Source organism: Carassius carassius, chromosome 20, assembly GCF_963082965.1.
Source record: "Carassius carassius chromosome 20, fCarCar2.1, whole genome shotgun sequence".
Classification (NCBI taxonomy): Eukaryota; Metazoa; Chordata; class Actinopteri; order Cypriniformes; family Cyprinidae; genus Carassius; species Carassius carassius.
The window spans coordinates 2,898,293-2,914,154 of NC_081774.1; the positions used below are offsets into that span (position 1 = coordinate 2,898,293).

General features: G+C 39.0%; 1 pseudogene; it reads left to right on the plus strand.

Annotated features, from left to right (window-relative positions):
• Positions 1 to 878: 878 nt before the first annotated feature.
• On the plus strand, positions 879 to 1,968 carry LOC132096042 (CMRF35-like molecule 1; annotated as a pseudogene).
• The last annotated feature ends 13,894 nt before the right edge of the window (positions 1,969 to 15,862 follow it).

Consider the following 15,862-nt stretch of genomic DNA (forward strand, 5'->3'; position numbering starts at 1 on the left):
GTCTCCAGTACACACTTATCCACAAATTACTTAAATTATTTGGTTTATAAATGTGCTTTACACTCCCTCTGACATGATATAAACCAATATCCCGAGTTATTCAGTTAACAGTAACAATTCCTAACAGTTGATTGACTGAACTGCTAAAAGAGAACTGATGATGGGATGTGCACGAGCAGAGCAGCTGAACTGAGTCTCGTGCTGCTGGCCTGCAACGCGGCATCACAGTATAGCAAGAGGCGTAACATTTCCGTCAAACACTTGAGGTATTCAGCCAAACATAACGCACTGGATAGCTGGCCAATCAGAGCACAACTCACTTTTTCAGAATGATATATAAAATACGAAATAATCAGTAGTATATTTATTCATTATCAGGAATTCATATAAGCATTCATTGTCAATGCATGTATGTTTGTAATGTATTAATGTTAATTCATCAACTTGTGTATTAATATATGCAGACATTGACAGTAATCTATATAGCAGTATTTATCATTCTTAGTTAATCATACCAGAACATTAATTAATGTTTCAAATTAAAACTGATACTTTTGATAATTTATCCTGAACACCCATCAGACATTTTTTTTAATCAATATTTGATGTCTAGACAGACACCCCTTGGTCAGTTGGTGCAAGAAGAGCACCAAAGATTTTCTCTTTTATCCAAGTAAGATAAATAGTGGCTTTACAGTGATGTAAAAGTACATTGATTGGCCAAACACGTCATATGAAACACTGCCACCTACCATTTTAAAAAGCTGTGTAAAAGAGTTTACGTATTACTCTATGAAAATGCAGTTCTTGAGCGACCGCCCTTGTGTCTAGTTCCTATAACTGAGTTTATAAATACACAGTGCAAACATGATATAAGACAGAAGTTGACCTGTTACAGTATACTGCTGTATCTCAGAGAAAACCTCAAACAGGAAACATCAGCGAAGAGAAAAGATATGGACTCCTACACGAAGACAAACATATTCTACATTTCAATTGGATTTTGGCTCAGTTTAGGTGAGAGTATCATATTGTGCTGTGTTTGTTTGGAATGGATTCCTGTTCATCATTTCTGAAATGACAAATTCTGTGCTGTTCATGGTGTTTTAATGTGTTTTATGTAAAGACAACTAATTAAGAAGTGATTTAATATTAATCATGAACATAACAATGGTTTGTGTGATGTTTCTTTAGGTGTTGAAAGCTATGACGGTTTGTCAGACCAAGTATTAACTGTTCAGACTGGAGGATCTGTCACCATCCCATGTCATTATGACAAGAAATACACACAGCAGAAGAAATCCTGGTACTCAGTGAAACATACACATACACAAACACAACAGAGCAGAATCTGTCAGTAATTGATCATCCTGATCAGAGTCTCTTTACTGTGACTATGAGAAACCTGCAGGACAAACACAGCGGAGTTTATTATTGTGTTGTGGAGACTGGAGAACAACCACCGATAAAAACAATATATGAGCCTTATCTCAAGATTCAATCTGGTAAGACATTATGCAATTGTTTTAATCAAATTCTAATGTCAAATTCTCTGACCTTACACATGTATTTTATGATCACAAATAAATGTGTGTGTGTGTGTATGTCTCTGTGTGTGTGTGTGTGTGTCTTTATGTTCAGCTGCTGATGTGTCTGTGGTGAGCAGCAGTGTCTCTGGACATGAAGGTGGTGATATCAGTGTTCAGTGTCTCTACAGTTCTGGATATCAGAATAAAGTCAAACAGTGGTGCAGATATAAAGATCAGAGATGTTACACAGTGGGGAGGACTGACACATCCCAGAATTCATCAGTGTAGATCAGAGATGATGATGGGAGAAGATCTTTCACTGTGCTGATGACTGGACTGAGACGGACTGATTCTGGCTGGTACTACTGCTCTGCTGGAGGCGTAATTAATCCTGTTTATCTCACTGTAATAGAAGAAGGTAAAACTTTTTTAAAATGGTTTTCAAATAGCGAATAATCCATTATCAATACAATAAAAGTTCTGCTGTTAGAAAAATAATCTATTTTTATTTTGACAGAAAGTGTGAATACGGACATCGGCGATGAGAAGTACAAGTTAGTAGTAACAAATTCCCATGAGTGTGATTTATTCTTTAGCAACATCTAAACTTCAGTTGTCTTTAATGATCCATAATATATTATTCTAGTCTTTGTGCAAAATGACAAAATATATGAATCCAAATTTCTAAAAAGGCATATACATCCAACAAACCCAAAAAGGGCTCAGGTGCAGTACAAAAATGGAACAATTACAAGCAAAGAAAGCAAATCAATTGTTTGCACAATGATGCAACTTCTCCAAAAAATGTTTTAATAAAACATATATGAATACAAATATTTTCTGGAATGGAAGGTGTAGAAACATGTTCAGTTCTAATATTTGCCTAATGATTGTGTGCTGTTGTATTTTATTTTTCAGATGGCGTTTCTGTCTGTCCACATCAGACTGAAAGATCAGATGATTAGAAAATCATTGATAAAAAGATTGATGTTCTGCTCTTCTGTGTGTATATGTGTGCATGCATTAGATGTCTACATTTTTTAAACACTTAGTCAAATGTATTTAAATATGCTTTTATTTTATTCAAGCAACATACAAATGAGAAATATAACAATATTTTTTCTTTCTTTTTTTTCTTGGGTTTGATCTCGATTCAGTATCAATTAATGTATATACTGTAAAAAAGTGATTCAACAAAAATCTTTTGTTGAATCCAGTTGAATGTGTTTTTTAAGCACCATTTTAAACTTGGTTTAAATTCAGTTATTTGCTTGCTTTCATTGTGTGTAATTATGCAAGTTTTTTTAAAAAAGGATGTAGGCCTAATTTATTAACTTTTTTTTAATTTCTCATAGAGTTAAATCATGTTTAAATATTTATACAAATGAAGAACTTAAAAAAAATTAAGCAAGTATGCCCTGCAATATTCTAGATATAATTAAAGTGCCATACAGGTAGCCTACCAAATGAGTAAACGAAGGCATTACAAATGAAAATTATTATTATTATTATTTCTGACCACAAAATTGCCTCTGCATTGGAATTTAAAACACTTTTCTCTATTGTAACCTTAAATGCTACACTAATTGTAATAGAAGTAATAGAAGTAATAGATATAATAGAAAAAAATATACAACACTTAGTTAAGCTGTATGGTTCTATATGTTGCCCCTCCATCACTCTCCAGTATAAAAAGATACTGAAAATGTCATCGACATTATATAGTAATAATAATTTAATAGTAATAATAGTTATAATTTGAAAACTATTACTAGGGGAAAAACACATTTGAGTAATGATGATGATGCGTAGTTTGAAAAGTAACTTTATGTTGGTATTATCTCTTCTTCTCATCAGTGCTGTTTAAAATACAGATGCACTTTAAAATAGCATTCTGACTATTCTGGATCCACTTATACTGCAGTGTCTCTTCTGTTTGTGTATCTCTGGATGTTTTTTGCACTCGTAAGTAACAGTTATTCTCAACTAACAGTGCAGAAAATGCGTGAAAGATTTCTTAAAGTTTAAAGAAATATATAAGCACTGTGAATATATTGCCCTTTTTTTTTTTTTTACCAGTGGCTGTTTTGTTGTGCTTTTGATCATCATAATGAAGAACCACTATGTGTTCTTCTGTACAGAAACGTGCTTCAGATACATTCATATTGTCAGGATCATGGACTGTCTGCGTCATGTTTTGGCCCCATTTATGTTCCCTTATTTGGTCACGTCTCTGTACTCCTTTTGTTCATTAGTTTGATTATGATTCCATAGGGGTTCATAAGCCCGTCTGTTCAGTTTGTTTTTGACTACTTTGATGTAGTGAAAACCTGTGTTTTCATCATTAAAGACTGTGAGTTCTACTCTGTGTCTCCTATGTATATGTTCATCCCGCAGCAGCGTAACATGACACATATCTTGATTCGTCATGTTAGAATCTGTAGATAAGACTGATTGTATTTGCTTACGTTGATCACAAAACAGACTAAAATAACTAGTTTCTGCAGTGACTCAGTCCAGTAGTACTATAATTGTGTGGAAGGAGAGAGAGAGTACTAGAGAAGGGAACCCTTTCTTAATTATCATTCATAATGTAAATAAATGATTTCAGATCTCTGAAAGAGACAAATTTGTAACTTGTATGCAACTTTTATAATCAAGCAGGAAGGCTGTTTTGACAAAAACATCCACAGAAAATGAATACAGGAAGTAAGAAACACTATATAGAAACCTATGACTTAAGATCATTGCTACATGTCTCGTTGAGCAACAAGCTGTTTCTAGAAGAAAACTTAGACTGAAATGATTAAGATGCCTGAAGTAACATTACAACTTTTTAACAAAAGTACTGTCAGTTTTAAGTTGTTAATTATGTTTTTCTTTTAGCTCATAACAGGCAAGTGTTCTGTGTTTGTTTATAATTCATTTCACTCATATAAGTGGCAGACGTATGAAAAGCATTCTGCTAATGAAACTGCAATGTATTGGAAATCAAAATAAATCACTTACATTGTAACAACACTGTTTTCCCATCCAAATTTTTGCACATACTTGAAATTTTAACATTTGGGCCTAATACAGGAAATATGTAGACAAAACCACAAGTGTGAGTGTGTGGACAGGCCCACTGAGAAACACTGAAATCTTGTGATTCCGGCAGTTTTATACACGCTCTGATTCACTGTTGAAACAAATGATGCACAAAAGTAGGCAGAGTATTGATTACAAAATGGGCTAAGTATCCAAAGTATAAGTAATATTTTGGATTTTCAAAGCCACAGTATTTTTTCTTCACTTACAAAGCATTATATTATATATAATTTAACTACATGACACTACACAACCCAGTTTAGCTCGCAAATTTAGGACAAAAACTGAAAGATGTTGGTGTCTAAAATAGGAACAAATGACCACAAAAGAAAATGCTTCAAATACTGACCATTCATGCATTTGGACTGCTGCTAATCCTTAAACAGAGACAGTTGTAACTGAGATCAGTAATTATTACAAGAATTTTGTACTTGAATGAAAATAGCATCATGAGTTTACATGTACTCCCCCCACCATAATGCAAGTTATTGGTCAAAATGAGAAACCAAGATATTATATATGTATATATAAGGCGAAAACAATCACATTTAGTTAAAAAAGATGAGTGTACTGTACATATGTATAAGAAAATATGAATGGATTGCACATGAAAGCGCAAAGATTTAAACCATCAGATTCTAAATTTCATAATTTAACATGACCAGACATAAGTGTTAAGTTTCCAAACCCTCCCCATTCATAATGCTATTTAGTGGTCATAAAACAAGAAACAGAAAAAGGAAAGCAAAAGCACTTGTCAATTTAAAGGAAAATGTGTACGCTACTGTATAGGACAATGATACGTGAAACAACATTTGTTTTCATGAGAACATGCATATTGCAAGTCATAACATGATAAACTTTAATGTGCACTCTAAAAAGTAGTGAAAGGCTCAAAATAACCTAAATATTCTTTTCTTTTTTTTAAAACAACGTTTTATGGAAGAGCTTGCTGTGGAGCCCATGGACACATCATTAACATTGGTGGGAGCAGCTGTTCGTCATAAGTTTTTGCAGAACCTCATTGGTGTATTTCATGCACTTGAGGTAGGACCCATTAGAAGTCCAAACACCTTGGGGACATGGGAGATGTCAGTGATGACAAGATGTCCAAATGAGAGTAATGTTGGTTATTCCCTGGGAAGCACATCACTTTGCTGCTCCTCAGTCACAGTCAGAATGCCCTCATCAAGTTCTTTCACAACATCCTTAATTTCACCGGATGGCTGGGAAAACACAAAATATTACATTACTTATTAACGTTATAACAACTGAACATATGTACATACATTATTAAAGTTGTTTGTTTTGTTAAAAGGACAGCTACCAATAAATGAAAATTGTCATTCACACTCAAGTGGAAGATATTTTGAATAATGTTTGTAACCAAACATGAAAGTCAAATGTAAATGTGCTCCTCAACTGTTTTGGTTACAATCATTCAAAATAACTTCCTGTATTAAACTGTTAAAATCCTGTGCAAATGTCTTTTTTCTTTCCTTTAAAATCCCAAATGAACATACTTTCCAGAAGGCCAACAATTCACTAAAAATGTTTTTTTTTTTTAATTGATCTTATGAAGTATTCTAATTTGTTGAGAATTAATTGGTAGGTTTTTGTTAAATGTGAGCCAAAATTATAACAATTAAAAGAACCAAAGACTAAACTACTTCAGTCTGTGTGCACTGAATTTATTTGATACACAAGTTTCTCAATTTGAGTTGAATTACTGAAATAAATGAACTTTTCCACGACATTCTAATCTACCAGCCTGATCTCACAATCAAAACGTACATATTTAGACGTAAATTAAAACTGTCCAATACGTATGTGCCTTTATGTATTTACAGTGTCATTTACGTATTATCTGGACGTAATTACAGGTTCGATACGTATTGAAATTTACGTAAAAACAACCTCAAATACGTACAGATAGAACGTGTTTTCTGACCAGTGAGTTATCCATAGAAATTTGCTCATGAAGCTGCTTTTCAATGCGTATCGGATTATTTTTTTAAATATTTATGTATATTTTCCCTTTTTATAATTTTTTTGTGATAAATGTAAGATCCCTATACCTCACCCGAACCTAAACCTACCCATTTTATACAGAATGTTAAAAGAATAAAACATAATAAAACACAAGTTTTGTAAAAATATAACATTAAAACGTTATTTTGAGCCACTAACGTTAATCTTACACCTACCCCTAAACCTACCCATAACCATTTCTAAAAACTACATAACGTTACTGTTATAAATAAACAAATAACAGACAAACAAACATAATGTTAATCATTTATTTTTGCGAAAAAATATCAAAAGTGGTACCAAAAGTAGTTCAAATGATAATGAGTTCCAGTCGCAGTCCTCTCTGGAGGTAATAGTTTTTATAGGGTACAGAGCAGAATTTAATTTAATTTATTAATCCGTGAAATTATGAATCTGTCTTCTCTCCGTGAAGGCGCACTGGCGCAGTAGTGATGTGTCGTTCTTGAATTATTCGTTCATTTTGAACGAATCTTTAATGTGACTCGGGAAGAACGAGTCGTCTCGGGGAGTGAATCGTTCAGTCGCGCATGCGCATTATTCTATAGGTTCTGTTCTAGTAGTAGTGATTCACCTGTCAGTCAATGCAGTCTTGAGCCGGAAAGAGAATTGATTAGTTCATAGTTCGGGTCTATCAGGTTTTTGACTCGTTCCTTAATCACGTGACAGCCACATACGCTAAACCCAATTGCAGTCTGAGCCGGAAAGAGAATTGATTAGTTCATCTCATGAGTCTTCGGGTCGAGTCATTCCTTAATCACGTGACAGACCCATACGCTAAAACATCTCGGTTACATATGTAACCTTGGTTCCCTGAATAGGGAACGAGATGCTGTGGTGACGTCACCACGTATGGGAACACCTTCGGTGTGACGAATGTCTGAAGCCCTATACCATCCCGCCAATCCTATTGGCCAAATAGCGCGTGGCACCGCCCAGCATGCGTAAGCATATATATACCTGGTGCCGCGCGCCATTTACCTCAGATTTCATGACGAAGAAGAGAAGAAAGCTATCAAGGTATGGCACGGCCAGAACCGCAGCATCTCGTTCCCTATTCAGGGAACCAAGGTTACATACGTAACCGAGATGTTCCCTTTCATAGGTCACTTCGATGCTGCGGTGACGTCACCACGTATGGGAACGCTATACCATCACGCCTGATGTACCTGATAGCTTGGATCCAAGGAAGCATCTGCTCAAGCGGAGAGAACCCGGGAGCCAGGAGCCATCCTCACATCCAGACTGTAAGACCTGATAAAAGTGCTCGGTGAGGACCAGCCTGCCGCAGCACAGATATTATCCAAAGAAGATCCACTGAGAAAGGCTTGAGAAGAAGCCACTGCTCTCGTGGAATGACCTTTTACTCCTAAGGGCGAAGCGAGCCCGCGCGCCTCATAGGCCAAGGAAATAGCCTCCACCAGCCAATGGGACATGCGCTGTTTCGTAACTGCATGGCCTTTATTCTTATGTCCAAAACAGACAAACAGCTGGTCAGACTCACGCCATGGGGCAGTACGCTCCACATAAGTCTTTAACGCTCTCACAGGGCAAAGACTTAGATCTCCAGACTCTGCCGCAGCAGGAGAAAAAGCCTCCAGGACCACCTGCTGAAAATGAAAAGGATTAGATGCGACCTTAGGAACATAATTAGGCCTAGGTCGCAACAACACTTTCACAGAGCCTGGTGCAAACTCCATGCACGAGGGTGAGACAGAGAGAGCCTGTAAATCCCCAACTCTCTTAAGGGAGGATAAAGCCATGAGAAGAAGTGTTTTCAGAGTCAGGAGCTTATCCGATACAGTTTCCAGGGGCTCAAACGGATGCCCTGACAAACCCAGTAACACAATGGATAAATCCCATGAAGGAACTCGCACAGGGCGGAAGGGTCTCAACCGTCGCGCACCCTGTATAAAGCGAGAAACCAGTGGATGATGACCCACTGAAACACCACCTATATGCTCATGGTGAGCTGAGATAGCTGCCACATAAACCTTCAGGGTGGCTGGTGTCAATCCATCCGAAAAACGGTCCTGAAGAAACTCCAGTACTGAAGCCACAGGGCAGTAAACTGGATCCACATCATGAGTTTCACACCATGTCATAAACAGTTTCCACTTGAAAGCATATAAGCGTCTCGTAGAAACTGCTCTAGAGTTCAGTATGGTCTCGGTAGTTTCAGCAGAAAGACCGGGACATAACAACTCACACCGCTCAGAGGCCACGCCCACAGGTTCCACAGATCTGGCCTCGACAGCAGCAGCAGCTGTCCCACTCTGTCCCGCCGTATTCTGCATAATACCGCTGGGACCAGACGAATCGGAGGAAACGCATACTGGTCCTGGGCCAGCTGTGAGCTAGCGCATCCAGACCCAGGGGTGATGGAGGGCATAGGGAGAACCATAGCGGGCAATGCGTAGTCGTGCTCGACGCGAATAAATCCACTTTCGCTTCCCCGAAAATTTGCCATAGTGTTGTCCGTTCTGAGAAGCACATGACGGCCGATCAGTAGACTCGAAAAATACTGGAGAGCCAGAAAAACCGCCAGTAATTCCAATTTGTTTATGTGCCAGCTGCGTTGTGCCGCTGTCCACACTCCGTGGGCTGGGCGCCCATGACAAACAGCTCCCCACCCGGTCAAAGACGCATCTGTCGTGACAGTCTCTCGGGAAGCACAAATTCCCAGCCGAACCCCGGTGAGGAGAAATTCGGCTGACGTCCATTGTCTTAACGACATCACACACCTCCGCGTCACCGAGATCGTTCGATGCGGAGGACAACGGGGTGAAATATTCTGTCATTTCGTCCACCACTGAAACGGGCGCATGTAAAGCAAACCCAGATGAATCACGGGAAGCGCCGCCGCCATTAGACCTAACAGTCTGAGGCACAGTCTCACCGTCACTGTGTGACCCGCCCTGAAGTGCTGAACGCATGACGTAATCGACTGAGCGCGCGGGACAGAAAGCTTTGCTGTCATCGCGCGAGAGTCCAATTCTATTCCCAGAAAAGTAATCCGTTGAGAGGGGACTAACACACTTTTCTGAAAGTTTGTGCGTAAGCCCAGGCTGTGTAAATGATTCAGCACAATATCTCGATGAGAGTGTGCTTGAGTCTGAGATTGCGCTAACACCAGCCAATCGTCCAAATAGTTCAACACACGGACGCCCCGGAGCCGCAACGGGGCCAGAGCTGCGTCCATGCATTTTGAGAACGTACGGGGAGCTAGCGCTAAGCCAAAGGGAAGAACGCGGTACTGATACGCTTTGCCCTCTAAAGCGAATATGAGAAACTTCCGGTGTCTCTCGATGATCTGAATATGAAAATAAGCATCCTTCAGATCGATCGTGACAAACCAGTCGTTTGGTTGAATCTGAGACAAAATAGACTTTACCGTCAACATCTTGAATTTGCTCGACCTGAGTGCAAGATTCAGACGGCGTAAATCCAGAATGGGTCGTAATCCGCCGTCCTTTTTTGGTACCACAAAATAACGGCTGTAAAACCCTGACTCCATCTGAGAGGGGTGTACTTCTTCTATAGCCCCTTTGCTCAGTAGAACTAACATTTCCTGTCTCAGCACCGCCATGTCCATCGGTTTCATCACCGTGGAGAGAATTCCGCGGAAAGGGGGTGGGCCTTTCCGAAACTGAATGGTGTATCCGTGACAAATTGTGCGTAACACCCATTGAGAAATGCCGGGCAAGCGTTCCCACGCGGCCCGAAACAATATTAGCGGTTTCAAAATGTTCGTTTCCTGCAACGCTGTTGCACACATAGAGATGCCCGGGCACGAAAGACTCACGGTGTCCGTGCACAGGGGAAGTATATGCATAGCAGCCGTTGCATCTCGTTGTACGTAATCCTGAAACGTGTCCACGGCAGGAATTAGGCCAACAGATTGAGCATCGGGCTCTGCCGCTAGCGAAATAGCGGCGGCTGTGCGAGCCGTCATGACGGGCTGTTCGATGACGACCCTTTGAAGCGCTCCTCGAGCTCTGAAAACTGGATCGTGCAGAGTGTCTGAGGACGCGATTGGTGTTACAGTTCGTTCCAATGGTGATCGAGGCGCTGTTTGCGGCGAAACAGTCAGGGTTTGAGCGTGGGCACTGCAATGAGAGTGTTGGATGCGCGAAAGCGGTCCAACAGCGCTCTCTAGCAGAGGGCACAGTCCCTGGCAGGCAGCGAAAAAATCAGGAGCTGCTGTTCGGTGCCCGAGAACGAGAGGCATTGGCCGTCGAACTCAGGTTCAACCTTTTTCGTTGGCGTTGTTGAGCTGGTGGAACAACCCTAGGGCCCCAATCCTTACGAGGGGGCGCCATAGGTGAAGGCTCTTCCCGAGAGGGCACTCGCTGGCGGTGAGAGGAGGTTCGCGCCTGACGGCGTTCAACCTCCCTGGGTCTGCGGGGAATCAGCTGGCGGAAAGCGGCTGATTGCTGTTTCGCTGCTCTGAATTTCTCCACCACTGAAGTGACAGCCTCTTCAAACAACCCGTCCTTAGACACAGGGGCATCCATGAGGAAAGATTTATCCTTTTCCTTTATATCGGTGAGATTAAGCCAGAGGTGGCGCTCAACCGTAATGAATCCAGCCATGGAACGGCCCACTGCTCGAGCAGTATGTTTGGTAGCACGAAGCGCCAAATCAGTTGCTCGCCGTAGTTCCTTAACCGCCTGTCCACTAGGAGGGAGAGGGCTCGTGTCGGCCGCGAAGTCCTCGGACCCTGAGGCCGCAGTGGAAAGAACGTCGTCATCATGGTGGTCACAACCGAAGGAGATGGCACTACATGCCCCCGGTGTGGGCCGTAAATCCTCACAGGAAAAGACGACAGGTTCAAAAGTTTTTCTGTGTATTAGGGTAGGGGAGAGCGAGCGATGTGGAGAATAATTTTCCATCGCTGAACTGTCCTCAAACTCCATGTCACACGTGTCACCCCAAGCTATCACCTCGTGCGGTGCCTCGGCAGTCGCAGAAGTGGTGTGGCGGGGGTTAGACACGGCGACATTGGAGAACACATCTACCCTAGAGCGAAGCACCCTGAGCCGCAGGCCATCGCAATGGGGCCATGAAGAAAGGCCGCTAAGCGCCTCCTGTGCGTGGTGTAAGCCTAGGCAAACTATGCACCTGTCATGAGTGTCCCCCTTAACGATGTACCTGGTACACGGGTCTTTGCACTCTCTGAAGCTCATCGCGTCCGCGGAGAGGAGTATACTGCTCGTAGATGATCGCTGAGAACGCGAGACAATAGGGCACAGAAGATGGCGACAATAGGGCACAGAAGAACGCGGCACCAGGTATATATATGCTTACGCATGCTGGGCGGTGCCACGCGCTATTTGGCCAATAGGATTGGCGGGATGGTATAGGGCTTCAGACATTCGTCACACCGAAGGTGTTCCCATACGTGGTGACGTCACCCTGCATCAAAGTGACCTATGAAAGGGAACCATAGACAGTTCGGGTTGTTTGTTCTTTTGTCCCGTGATGTGACAACATTGGCTAGAGTAATTATTAAATCAGATTGTCTGTATAAACCATACTTTTGTAACATATGACACTTTGTAAACATTAAAAAACACTGTATACATACTTTTGAATTGTTGTTTATTGTTTATTTTTGTGGCAGAAAAGCTTTGTAACAAAGAGGACAACTATTCCAAAATAAATCAAAATTTAAAAAAAAAAAGTAAATAATTAAAAATAAAATTAAAATTAAAAGATAATAAAGCCACAGGGTCTAATAACCTTAACAAATGAACTTTAAAAGTACAATATAAAAAAAGAAAAAAAAAGAAAAACTAAATATTGCACAACAAGCTTTGCTTTTTTTATATAATAATTTAAAATTAATACGTTTTTAAATAAATAACACTTTTGTGCCAAAATAAAAACTTTATATCAAAGAGGATAACTATTCCCCAAATAATTTTAAACCATTTAAATAAAAATAAATGAAAATTAAGAGATACTAAAGCTACGGAGCCTTATAACAATAACAAAATACCTTTAAAATCACAACAACAACAAATATATTGCACAACAAGCTAGTCTTTTTCTAAATAAATAAAAATAAATAAGCTTTAAAATAAATAACACACTGTGGCTATATATTTAGGACTTGCTTTAAGGCATGTTTGCATTTAAAAAAAAAACAAGCTCCCTGACCTTGGATGGGCTGAGTCTGTTTCTTCTATCTGAAATAATCTGCCCAGTTTTAGAAAAAAATATTTCAGATGGCACAGATGTGGCTACAATGCAAAGTCTTTTCTTTGTGACTTCAGAAAGGCTTTTGTATACTGGTGAACATCTCCTCCACCAGGCCAGAGGGTCTGATGTGCGGGGTAAGAGTGGCTCTGCAAGGTAGGCCTGCACCTTTATAGCATCTGATGTCTTAGAAGAGGTAGCAGAAGGCCTCAAGCTTGCTACCCTCTTGTCAAAGTCTTCCCAAAACATGGCCCCTGCACTGGCAGTCGCACCGGGATCTGAACTATCCTCCTCACTCTTAGCTGGGTTAAAACTGTTAAAGCTGAAGTTATCATAACTTTAATGTTTTAAACTAACATTAATAATTCAAATTCAAAATTTTATTTGCTTTTAATGTATATGTCATTATGTCCTTTTTTGAGCAATTTTCTTATACATATATTACACCAATATGTCAAGTCTGCCTAGGAAAAGCAATTATTATACCAGCAAACTCAAAATTGGAGTAAAAATGAACAAACTAGTCTATAAAAACTTTTTATTGTAAGCTTGGATTATTATATTATTATATAGCCTAGTGTTTATTTACCGATAGACAGTCAAAAAGACAAATTAATCAATATTTTATTTATAACAGGGTTTTATTTATTTATAAAATAATAACAAACCACAGATCCTCAACAAACAGTAACAAAAACACAGTGACAGAAAATGTCAGAAATAGCGTATGGGTCTGTCACGTGATTAAGGAACGAGTCAAACTCGACCTGAGACCCGAAAGACTCATGAGATGAACTAATCAATTCTCTTTCCGGCTCAAGACTGCGTTAGTTTTGTGTATGGGTCTGTCACGTGATTAAGGAACGAGTCAAACTCGACCCGAGACCCGAAAGACTCATGAGATGAACTAATCAATTGTCTTTCCGGCTCAAGACTGCGTTAGTTTTGTGTATGGGTCTGTCACGTGATTAAGGAACGAGTCAAACTCGACCCGAGACCCGAAAGACTCATGAGATGAACTAATCAATTGTCTTTCCGGCTCAAGACTGCGTTAGTTTTGTGTATGGGTCTGTCACGTGATTAAGGAATGACTTAAACCCGAGGACTTCTTGTCAGATAAGAGGTGAGGTGAGCTAATCACAGACTAAAGACCTAGGTAAAGATATATAGCATTTATTATATATAGCTTATAGCATTTTAGTTTTGTATTGTTTTTAGTGTGATCAACGTTTGCGTAAGTACTAGATGTGTTGGGGAAGTAACACGTAACATTTTCATTACATTTTGCTAAAATGAACGAAATGAACGAAATGACTCGAAAAAAGATTCGTTCATTTTGCTGAACGAGACTCAAAAGTCCGAGTCGGTAAAATGATCCGAACTTCCCATCACTAATTCGAATTTGAAAATAGCGCCAGTGCGCCACAGGAACGTTACGACATGGTTTAAGGCACTAATATCGAACTCTCATTGGTTCTCACATAATTCGTCACAGATTGCGACATGTCGTGTTTCAGTTGATAGACATTTGAAATCAGTACTGCTACTGCGCCATAGTGATGGGAAGTTCGGATCATTTTACCGACTCGGACTTTTGAGTCTCGTTCAGCAAAATGAACAAATCCTCTTTCGAGTCATTTCGTTCATTTCGTTCATTTTAGCAAAATGTAATGAAAATGTTACCTGTTATAAATAAAATATTGATTAATTTGTCTTTTTGACTGTCTATCGGTAAATAAACACTAGGCTATATAATAATATAATAATCCAAGCTTAAAATAAAAAGTTTTTATAGACTAGTTTGTTCATTTTTACTCCAATTTTGAGTTTGCTGGAATAATAATTGCTTTTCCTAGGCAGACTTGACATATTGGTGTAATATATGTATAAGAAAATTGCTCAAAAAAGGACATAATGACATATACATTAAAAGCAAATAAAATTTTGAATTTGAATTATTAATGTTAGTTTAAAACATTAAGGTTATGATAACTTCAGCTTTAACAGTTTTAACCCAGCTAAGAGTGAGGAGGATAGTTCAGATCCCGGTGCGACTGCCAGTGCAGGGGCCATGTTTTGGGAAGACTTTGACAAGAGGGTAGCAAGCTTGAGGCCTTCTGCTACCTCTTCTAAGACATCAGATGCTATAAAGGTGCAGGCCTACCTTGCAGAGCCACTGTTACCCCGCACATCAGACCCTCTGGCCTGGTGGAGGAGATGTTCACCAGTATACAAAAGCCTTTCTGAAGTCACAAAGACAAGACTTTGCATTGTGGCCACATCTGTGCCATCTGAAATATTTTTTTCTAAAACTGGGCAGATTATCTCAGATAGAAGAAACAGACTCAGCCCATCCAAGGTCAGGGAGCTTGTTTTTTTTAAATGCAAACATGCCTTAAAGCAAGTCCTAAATATATAGCCACAGTGTGTTATTTATTTTAAAGCTTATTTATTTTTATTTATTTAGAAAAAGACTAGCTTGTTGTGCAATATATTTGTTGTTGTTGTGATTTTAAAGGTATTTTGTTATTGTTATAAGGCTCCGTAGCTTTAGTATCTCTTAATTTTCATTTATTTTTATTTAAATGGTTTAAAATTATTTGGGGAATAGTTATCCTCTTTGATATAAAGTTTTTATTTTGGCACAAAAGTGTTATTTATTTTAAAACGTATTCATTTTAAATTATTATATAAAAAAGGCAAAGCTTGTTGTGCAATATTTAGTTCTTTTTTTTTTCTTTTTTTATATTGTACTTTAAAAGTTCATTTGTTAAGGTTATTAGACCCTGTGGCTTTATTATCTTTTAATTTTAATTTTATTTTTAATTATTTACTTTTTTATTATTTTGATTTATTTTGGAATAGTTGTCCTCTTTGTTACAAAGCTTTTCTGCCACAAAAATAAACAATAAACAACAATTCAAAAGTATGTACACGGTGTTTTTTAATGTTTACAAAGTGTCATATGTTACAAAAGTATGGTTTATACA